Here is a 10,757-nt window from a genome sequence, read left to right as displayed (position 1 = left end):
ATATGGGAGGTGATGCAGGAGGGTAGGGAATAATGAAACCACACTGTGTATATATTTTCTAGTTCCTGTGAATTTTGATAATTTCCAGATGGTGACTTGTAAGCATATTCATCAAACGCGAAGAATGGTTTTACAGACCACAATACGTATTCTAAGAATATGTTCAGAAACTTTGAATCTTTAGGAGCTGTTTTTCTCTCTACCCAACCACTGTTGTTGCAAGGAACAATAATAAAGAAGTGAATATGATAGCGTACTTTTTATTTACATGGATCCTGAAAATATATGCTAAGCCATCTGCAACATCTGCTCCAGTAAGGTCAAAGACCCAGCTGTACAAGCTTTAGGAGTAAGTACTGTAGAACTGATATTTTGTACGGGATGTAGTTGATTTTTAAAGTGATTTGAAGCAAGCTTTTCACAGAATTCAGGGATGCAAATAATGCATGCTAGTCTGTTCCTTCTTGTGACATCTTGGTTGAAAAATAACAGACCTCTTTACCAGGCCCTTAAGGAAGATGCTAAAAAGTTTACATATGATGCAAGCTGAGAGATTAAAGTGGCTTGTTCCCTTTACAGTATATAAGGAGGGATCTGCTGGTCCAAATAGTCACCTAAATGTCCATCATCACTTAGCAGAGCAATCTTCTAGTTGAACAGTTTCTACATGCCCATCTCCAGAACACAGACCAGTTCAAAATGCAGCCCTGTGCTGAATTCTTTTCCCTTCATTTTGTGCTGATCTCTGTCAATTACTCATTAGCCAAGCAGAAGACACTAACGAATTATACAAGCCCTTACAGTGCTTATCTTTGTTCCAGGTACCTGTTTCATCCCTGTGTCCTTTCAAGCAGATAAGTCAGACCAAGTCATCAGACAGAGGACCAAAAATATAGGAAATTAGTATCAGCTCAACTAAAAAGATCCATTTTGACTATCCTTGGCCTAAGAGAGTTAAATGTCCTAGAATATTCTGATAGGATCATCCTTATGCTAAGCAGCTTGTGTTATTTTGACTCTTCTGAATATTTTTGGGTATAAGGCACAAAGAAAAAATCACAGTACTTCACACCAGTTTGATCTTCTTTTATATTGTCTTGAGTAGCTAACATCCTAGAGGATCCTCTTCTCATGTTGCGTTTACTTTCAGAAGCTTAGTGACCCCAAATATTTTTTTCCAGAATGGTGAAGTACTTTTAACTAGAAGAATATTTCCACAAGAGCATCATAGCCTTGTAGACAGTCTATAATAATAAAAAAGCACATCTTGAGAACGTGACAGTTGTATGTAAAATTAAAGGGTTAATCTCCTGTTCTCCCACAGACTTTGTGGCTTCTCAAGTTTTTCTCAAACATCAGCTTTCAATTCCAGAATTTAGAGGAAAGCCAGAAAAGCTCACCCATTTCTATATATCTCCTCAAGTGGGCACTCATAGGTATTACCAAGCATGTCAGTGGTTATTTCTGACAGTCTACACTTGAAGGCAATGATGAAAACAGCAATGAAAATACAAACAAAATTTAGAAATAGTACTGAGGGAGAGGCAGGGAAAAGAGCCCTCACATACCACAGCTTTATTGTTCTGTCTGTTTAGCAGTTATGCCAAGTGCCAATATGACATACCAGAATGTTTCAATCATCAAATTATTATTGTTATTACCGAATAAAGAATTTTAAAAGCATGGCTTGCACTACTTCTTGAAATGTCATCATAATTGCGTATCTGATGAAGTGCTATTGGTTTTGTACTTGCAGGGCCATACTTAGACAAACACTTCTGGGAGCTGAGACTGCCCATTGGAGCACTATTTTGGTACCAGTAGTAGTTTGGAATAAGCCACTTGAGTCCTCTGTGCATTCTTCTGCAAATCAAATTACCTACTAGCTGACTGAGAGAGCAATAACAGAAGCCTTTGTCTGAAGAACAAGACATAGAGAATGATGGGTGAAAGGTACTTGGATTTTAGAGATCAATCAGAACTTTCAATCCATTTTTTAAATTTCATGTCAGAAATGAATTTTCAAAAATTACAGTTTTTGAAATGATGCTTTTCAGAAAACGTTTATACCTCTAGAATGGAGTTTCACAAGAACTGACAGTGCTGTCCCAGGAGGTAATTTCCCACATGGTTTGCCTTCCTTTTCAGGAGGAGGAGACAGCGCTTCAGATTCCTCTCTTCCACCTTAAGTTAGGATCTAGACTAAGAGTTCTTAATGTCTCTTGTATTGCACCCTTTGAGCAGACAAAAACAGGTGTAATCACTTTGTTTCTCCTAGGATTCCAAAATTCTAGGCCTGATCCAGAGTAGGAATAGCTCTGGGTGGTCACAGCTGTAGATGTGCCCAGGGGGTGGTCAGGTTTCCTTCTTTGCCTATTTGGCAGAGATGTTGATGTTCAAGCCCTTACAAGTCAAGAAAATTATTTCCTATGAGTTCTCATTTCATTCATGTTGCTCTTTTTCAATAGAAAATAACACATTCACAAGTGAGTTTCTATGAAACAGTTCTTAATGCAATTCTCTATTTGGGGAAAGGGGAGAGGAGAGTACGTAGTGGACACCTGGCTTAGCTTGTTAATGGAAGATTCTCAACAATAGCACAGTGGGAACACTCAAAGTATGGTGTAAGTTACTGTAAATTTTGTGGTTGTGCCTGCAGTCTACTGGAAAATATCCCAGACTCCCAGCCTGTGAATTTTTACTGCTGTGCTCTGATTAGTACTGTAACCATGAGGGTTCATAAGAATCCTAGTCTGGCTAAGCCCCTCTGCTGTGGTCCCAGGGAAGACAGGGGCAGGTACCACATGCTCACCCAGCCTTGAGCATCTTTCTGCACTTTAGGGTATATTTTTCTGCCTTTTTTTTTTTTTTTTCTGTTGTTCAGGTCATGCTTGCTTACCATTACCCCAGTGCACAAGTGATTGATTTGTGTGGATGTAGTTAATTTCTTTTCTTTTGCCATTCTTCTCTATTTTCTAGATATTTCAGTATCCTTTACAAGCAGAACAAGAATTTCCATTTCCCAATTCATGACTGCAGGTGCTGTGAAGAAGTAGGAGCTTTTTCTGGTTATAAGATACCTACTCGTATGAGAAATGTGCATCTTTGGCAGGCTGCTAAAGATTGCTGCTTAAATCTATTACAAGGAAGCACAATTTTCTGTAACTTAATTTCCTAAGCCTAATGAACCTAGTAAATTTCCTTTGATGTCTTCCCAAGTTAATATGTTAAATCTAATTTATTTGGCAAAAAATTGGACAAATTTCCTCGTAATTGAATTAACCTAGAAAAAATGTATTGTTATGGTAATCTGTGACTAATAATTCCTGGGTTTGGTTCAATTCATTTACTAGCTTGCAATTGCTATTTTTGTGAGCTGTAATTTAAATAGAAGAAGTTGACTGATCCAAATATGTATTTGAAAAGTTTGATAGATGATCCTGAATTACTTATTGCAATTTAATGTTGCAGAAGGTTTTCTGTCCTACATCATTATTTACATACTTAGTGAATATTATGTTCGCTCATTGATTTTCTTGATGTGTTACTGGTATTTTGTGGACAGTGCTAATGATTTGATGATACATTTTCATCAGCACTAACACATTCTTAGTGCAGAGAGAATTCCATCTGTTTGGCTTAATTTTTTTAAAAAATGAAAGCATTGAGCAGTTCCATCAAAAGCTGAAGCAAAACCACAATTGGGAGAATGTCCTGGGCAAGGTTCAGTGGCAAGACAAAATATGAGCTTGTCTATACATCCTTACTTTGAAGTTTTGTGAAGCGAGTATATATGAGATAAGAGTTCTTTTCTACTGGAAGGTGATTCATAGTCTTCATGCCAACAATGATGCTCCTCCTTTCCTGCCACTCATTTGTTATGTGTGGAGAAGTACGGGATGATGTAAGCAGTAGAGCCAAACATCTGACAAATGTGTTCCATGGGCCAATAATGAGTGCAAATCCATGTATGACCTTTGGAGATTTGTGCAGCTGTTTCCACCCTCAGATGTAGCTCACGCTGGAGGAATCTTGATACCTGATGGTACAAAATGACTAGGTATATCAAAAGAATAGGGCTGGTTTATTTTGTTTGTATGTTTCTGCCAATTTCAAAATTGCTCAGGACAGAGTTTGGCTTTGAAATCACAGGCCAAAGATCTTCCTAACATTCTTGTATTTTAAATTGAATCTTAGTGATATCCAGTAATATTTGTAAATGGCCCAGGAGTTTTTCTGCTGTAAATGTTTACCCTGATGCTTATATCTTTTTCAGCACATCTGCAATTGCATGAAAAATAGTCAACAAGCTGCAATAGTAAGGTCAACAGTTTTAGTATTAAAATCAGTTTACAGTATGTTTGCTTGAAGAGCACATAAATTCAAAGAGGCAATAAGTATAAACAGAATAGCTGATTTCTTGGATGCACTCCAATATAATTATAGCTATTCACCCTTGTGACTATTTGTGTGTGTAGCTTAAAGCTATTTGCCTGCCCTAAGGTACAGTAGCAGTATTTTTATACATCTTCGTATCTGATTGAAATGCAAAATTCAGTAAACCTGGAAAGGATGCTTAACAAGCTTAAAGAAATGCATGAGTAAAATGAACCAGCAGATTGACAGTGTGTTTTGGTGTTTGTTAGCAGCATCACCCAGTTCTTGGTGCAGGTACCTCTCATTCGCATTGGTTTTGTAACTGAGATATCCCTAAAGGATTTGTCACCAAAATAGTGTATTTCTAATAGGCAATTATGAAAAAAAAAAAAATCATCATCAATCACATTTATTGCAAACATCTCATAAAACAGTAAAACATTTATGTGGCTATGGAAGGCAAGTATGTTGCCATGTAATATACTAAGATTTGCATATAAAGAACAGCAGGCAGCAAACAAGTATCTTTTCCTTTCTTATTCCATTTATATGAGCGCCTTTGATGCAATGCATTTATTTAATTCACATCAAAACATTACAGCTGCAACACCTGAGTGATATTAACTGCCATTAGGTCTGGGAAGCGCGCAACATGGAGGTGGCTGGTAGCGCTGCTCTCTGCAGGTAAGGTCCATCAGGCACATTGCACCTTGTCACAGCCTGTTTATCACCGAGCAGGCAGGGTTTTGTCTCAAGCTGATGTGCACCTGTCAGGGATTTTTCTCATTTTTGCTCTCTCCCTCCCACAGTGTCACCAAGGATCATTCCTGTCAGGATTTTGTTTTCAGGCTAATTCCAAGGCTGTTGGGACTCTGCGTTGTTTCCATGTGAATGAGAATAAAATGTAGTTGCTTGGAAAGACACAGGTCTTGATTTGGGGTTGAGGGAAGCTTATGGCAACTGACTGTCAATACCAGGATCCACTAATCTCCCCTGTAATCATGTGTGCCGTGTGCTCACAAACACTCAGAAATCATTTTCTTGAAACTTTTTTTAATAGCGCAGAGTGCGTCTACTGCAGTGCTGTATGATACAAAATGACTACTCAAATGTGAGGTTATTTGTGTGTCAGAGCTGGTAACAACTGTCTTTATCTGTTGTGTTTTTTGTTTTTTTTTTTCTCCTGCAAGCCTCGAGGTAAAATGAAGCAGGCAGAAAAGAGAAATGAATGACATCACATTGTATAAATCTGTGGGATTTTTTGACATTTGACTTTCAGCTATCATTTTAAAAAATTCTGCCTTCTATTTACTTGTCAGAGCCAGATTTAATTCTTATATGCTGCAAGGAATTCGCCATGTTAAGATATTGATATAACAAATTGCTGAATGTTTTAGAGATTGATTCTTGCTGACCAAAATGGGCTTTCAGATTGGAAGTCTTTTTTTCTAGAAGACACCTGCTGAGATAGAAGTCTGAATGCTACACAAAAGAAATATATGGTTTGTTTAGTCTGCTTCTATCTAGCAATTTAAGGATGCTATCAGAAATTGCATTTTTTAATGAAAATTACCTAAGGATTTGGCAAAGACCCTTGGTTAAAATGGATGGAGTAGCCAGTGCCAGGTGAGTATTAACATACTGATTGGTTGTTACTGCTGTCAGTCTTGTTGCAAAATTATGACAGGCCACACAGCAGGGAGCAAATGATCATTAATACTTCATCTTCTGGGACACAATAAACTGCCATTCACTTGCATACAAATAAAATACGTAATGCTTGTCAGGCAATGTGACAGAAAGAAATGCTTTCTCAAAATGATTTGTACTATAGTGGGATGTAATCATTTAAGACATATTTTTATATTGTACAGTGTATGATCTTGGTAGCAAAGTATTTGAATTTGTTCCATTCAAAAAATATCCTTTAGTTCTATTTCCTGGTGTTTATTTCATTAGAAGACCACATGATTTTGAACAGCGTTCTCAGCTGTACAGTGGAAAGTTAACAATACCTCTTGCAGACAGCAACGCTTCTGTATTTAACTCAGTTCCCGAAATAATCCAGACTCTGTATGTGTGCTTGTGTATGCAAAGTGAATGCAAAGTCTGATGCCAAAGTTGCCAAATAGAACAGATATTTCCAAACCAAAAGAAGCTGTTCTAAACTTGAATAAGCTGCTTCCACAACTTTTTTGTTACTGAAAACGTGCTATGTTGTATTATACTCTTGGTAAGGGCTAGAATTTGAGGTATTTGTTTGGCCTGTGCTTCCAGTAATGCTGCTTCTGTTCTGGGAAGTGCACTGAGAGAAGATAATTACTGATTTATGAGGAGATTTTGCATGTTCTGCCTATAGCATTTTCTGTTTTGCTTTTTTTTTGACACATCCAGCAATGAATTATTAGCTGGTTACTGCACTGAAAGCTTTGTGCAAGCAAAAGGCATAGGATTGCTTAACCAGGCAGTGTGGAGCCTGGTAATCTCACAGTATTGGCAAGGAATTCCTTAAAATTTGCTTGAAAAAAACAAGTTCTCTCACACACTTTAAATGTTTCAACCCATTTTCCTGCTTTAGTACTTCCTGTAACTCACCAAAGGCAAGCATTTGGTGGAATGTTTCAGAGTTAGCTTCTGCTCAGGGTTTTATTCTCCTGGTCTTAATGGCAGAAGTTTCACTAATGAATGTCCTCTTTTGATGGAGATAGAAGTAAGAAATATTGGAAGTTTCACATGAATGCTTTGCAGATCTGTTTGTGTTCTCTTGGATTTCTGCTCCTTCTATGTTCCTGTTAGTGTTTCAGTTTCACCTATGTGACACAGTGCTGATTAATGATGATGAATGGTAGAACCTGAGAATCAAGCATGTGTGCCACTGAAAGGGATAGTGAGGAATCTCCCAATATTGTGTAGAGAGAAAAAGTTAGATGTTATTGAATCCACAGGGTGGTGTTGTTATGTGTGTGGTTCGGCAGGCAAGGAAAAGAAAAATAGTAAAATACTTCTTATATCGCTTGTGTAACTTCTCTAGATCCTGTTTTTGGATTAAATTATGAGAATGAAGCAGCAAAACTAAATAGCGCTCTGGAAAAAATAGGTGGAGAAAACTGTGATGCAATGTGTTCTGCTTTTTATTTTTGCCTGCAAAGTACATGCATTGAGCACTTGTGGGTTGTTGCGTTTCTGTTATTTAGAAACAGAAAAACGCTCAATTGTCTCGAAGACAGAAATAAACCTTCTGTTTTGATAGAATGTTATCTTTTATATAGACTTTTTAATACGTTCTGATATTTAAAATCAAAGTCTATATTAAGGGGTAAGCTCCACAGGGCAAACTGCAAGGCTGAGAGCAGACTGTCTGAATTTTGTATGATATGTCATTAAATATCATGGTTCACACTGCTTGGAGTTTATGAAGTTCAAATGAAATCAGTATTTTTTTTGGCACAGTAATTTCCCTTCACCTTCCTTGTGTCCTATTGCTTCTGGTTTGTGCATGCTGAAGCATGAAAGTTAGGACTGATGAGCTCGACTGGCACTGCAATATCCCAAGAAAAATACTATTGTTAATGAGAATTGTGCAGATAACCACCTGCGTACTACGATGACAATTCACTCCCTATGACTCTGTCAAACATTGCAAAAAATAAATAAACCTCATAACTCAATAATAAATAGCTCAGGACACTTTAAAGAAAACTTTAAAATGCAATAGCCTAAAATCCCCCTCCTGGCTGAGTCCTCCTCTCTCACTGAGTTCAGGGCAGATAAACTGATTTACAGTGGCTGGGGAATTAGCTGGTTGTGAGTCAGACTGCAAAGTATGCAAAGGTTTTGGGAAATTCAGTTGGAACATGGATGGAAATGAATATGGGGGTTTCAAATGTTAAAACAAAGCACCCTTAAACTACTGCTTGAAAATCCTAAACTACCACTGCATATGTTCCAGTAATTTGTTCAGCCATGCATTATGCTGTATTCACTGAACGAAGGAAACTTCTCATGAGAATGTTTGAAATGTCACTGAAGTTCAGTGTGGATCAGAGTGCAGGTGGCTCTACAAAGGCTTTGCGGAGAGGATGTGTTTATACAGTTGCTGCTGACGGATGGTATTGATTGGTTAGGCAACTAATAAAACAAGCCACTTCACTTTCATCTTTGTGGTTTCTGTTCCTTCAGTACATAGAAAAGTGGTTTTAATTATTCACATCATCCATTTTAATATATATATATTTTATTCTCATCCACCCACTGTCTTACAATCAAGTCATGTTCTTATCTTCTGAGTATTGAATGAAACTTTCAAAAGGGTGGGGAGACAGATAATGCATTTTTAAGAATAGGAACTTGTTGCAGCCTCGTTGGTAAGGTGAGCAGAAATCTGCTCACATGAGATCGTTCGGGCAAGCTTTAGGATGGCAGCTCTTGACAGCAATTCGGATTTTGGCATCACTGTAGGTTCTCAAGTGTTTTGTGTATTTGTGACCTGTATTTCTCAGTCTTATGGTTCTACATCTGACACCATTTCTTCCATAATATTGCATGTTTTTCAGCTTTCATACAACTTGGGAGATGCGTACAGGAAGGTGAGGTCACTCAGTGTTCTTGGGTTTTGTAATGTCTGGTTATCTTCAGAATAGAAGATGTGATCCATACCAGAAAGGGTATTAGAGACTTTCAGTTTTAATTGTCCATTCTTTCACTAGGTAATGGCTGCTGAGGAGGAGATGTAATGTGCACATGTGCAAACCAGCAAAAAATGTCCTTTATTTGTTTGCATTTTTTTAGTAAAAGGGTGAATATATTCCTTTAATGTTTATAGATGGAAAATTATCGCTATTATTCTTGAATAAAACAGTTTACGGGCTGATTTACATCTGTCAGCTTTAGTTAATGTTGATGTCTACCATCATCACAACCTGCAGGTTTTAATGATTTTCACAGTCTTAGAAGGAGCAGAGCATGGACATGATGGTTAGGGCTACTTGCTGGTTCTGTCCTACAGTGGATCTGAGTCAGACTGTCTGATAGAAGAGCACTTAACATCTTCTGAAGTTGTCATACTTTGCACGTATACATTTCCCTGCTAAAAATAAATAAATGCATTTATTGGAGCACGGAGCCAAAGCACAGTTGATTTTTTTATAAATGTTTTGTATAAATATGGGCCTTTCAAAGTTTCAAAATCCTTGCTGCTCTCTGGGTTTGTAAAAGACAAATGAGTGAAGTAAATAAATCTGATAAGCCTTGTTGACAGCTCCAGGAAAAGGAAAAGCAGAAGATGATGAGCATTTTGGTCTCTGAAGTGGCCCAGCAGAGCTGTGAAGAGATTTCTGGCAATGAGCATCTGAGATACATAACATAAAAATACACAATTATGCTCCAGTTCAGAAAAAACATATGGTGTATGTTAGAGCTGCCTTTTAAGCACCTTGGACTTTGCCTTATTTCCCCGCTAATTATTGTTTCTGGTACACTTTTTGCCTGCAAATCTAAGTGCTAGGATAAGGCTTTCTATCTACTGTTCTCTTGCACAACAAGTAAAAAGAGAAAGCATAGATGGGAGAGTTCCTTACTCAGCTGTTGGAAAGAATTGTTTGGAGAAAGCACTGCAGTGATGACCCTTTCTTTTTTCTTTTTGAGATGCTCATTTTTCCTTCAAGCTAATTTTAACTTTAAAACATCTGTGATTATTTTCTTTTTAAATCAGATTGGGCTGTATGGGGAAGGAAGGGTGGGGAAATGAAGCCCCAGGGCTCAGAGGTGGGGTCTCCCACTGCAACAGCCACTGGTGGGCACAGGGTTGGGGTGGGGGGGGGTCACCGATGGATGGATGGCAGCACAAGCTGCTTCAGTCTTCCCATGATAAACATGGAAGCAAAACCTTGTTTTGTGCTTCCTCCATATTTAGCAGCTTAATCTTGAGTTTACTGGTAGCAGTTCACGCTAAGTGCATATTCCTTTTATGCTTTTGTTTCCTCTGTAGCATCAGCCTGTTTCTCAGAAGTAATAATTTGAGTGTGAAAGAAAGAGCTGAATTGATTGCAGAGGATGCATACTCCCTATCCTCAGTAAAATAAACTAGGAACCCATGGAAATGAGGCATACAGTTTAAAATGAATTGGGCTGATCATGATAATGTGTTCGAATGTGTCTCCCAAAGTTCATTAACTTAATGTAATATACAGCAGCAAGTATGACACCTATGATTACTCCAATTCAAATGATAGTTCTGTACTTTTCCATTAATGCTGTGAGAACAATGAAACACCTCATGAATGCCCCCCAGCTGCACAAGTGGCAAAGTGAATCTTCTAGCTTGTCCCACACAGCATTGGGAATGACAGAGATAAGGGCTGTGGTTGGGTGCTGTTAGGGCA

This window comes from Phasianus colchicus, chromosome 10, assembly GCF_987193195.1.
Source record: "Phasianus colchicus chromosome 10, bPhaCol1.hap1.1, whole genome shotgun sequence".
Classification (NCBI taxonomy): Eukaryota; Metazoa; Chordata; class Aves; order Galliformes; family Phasianidae; genus Phasianus; species Phasianus colchicus.
Note: the sequence above shows the minus strand (reverse complement) of the source record.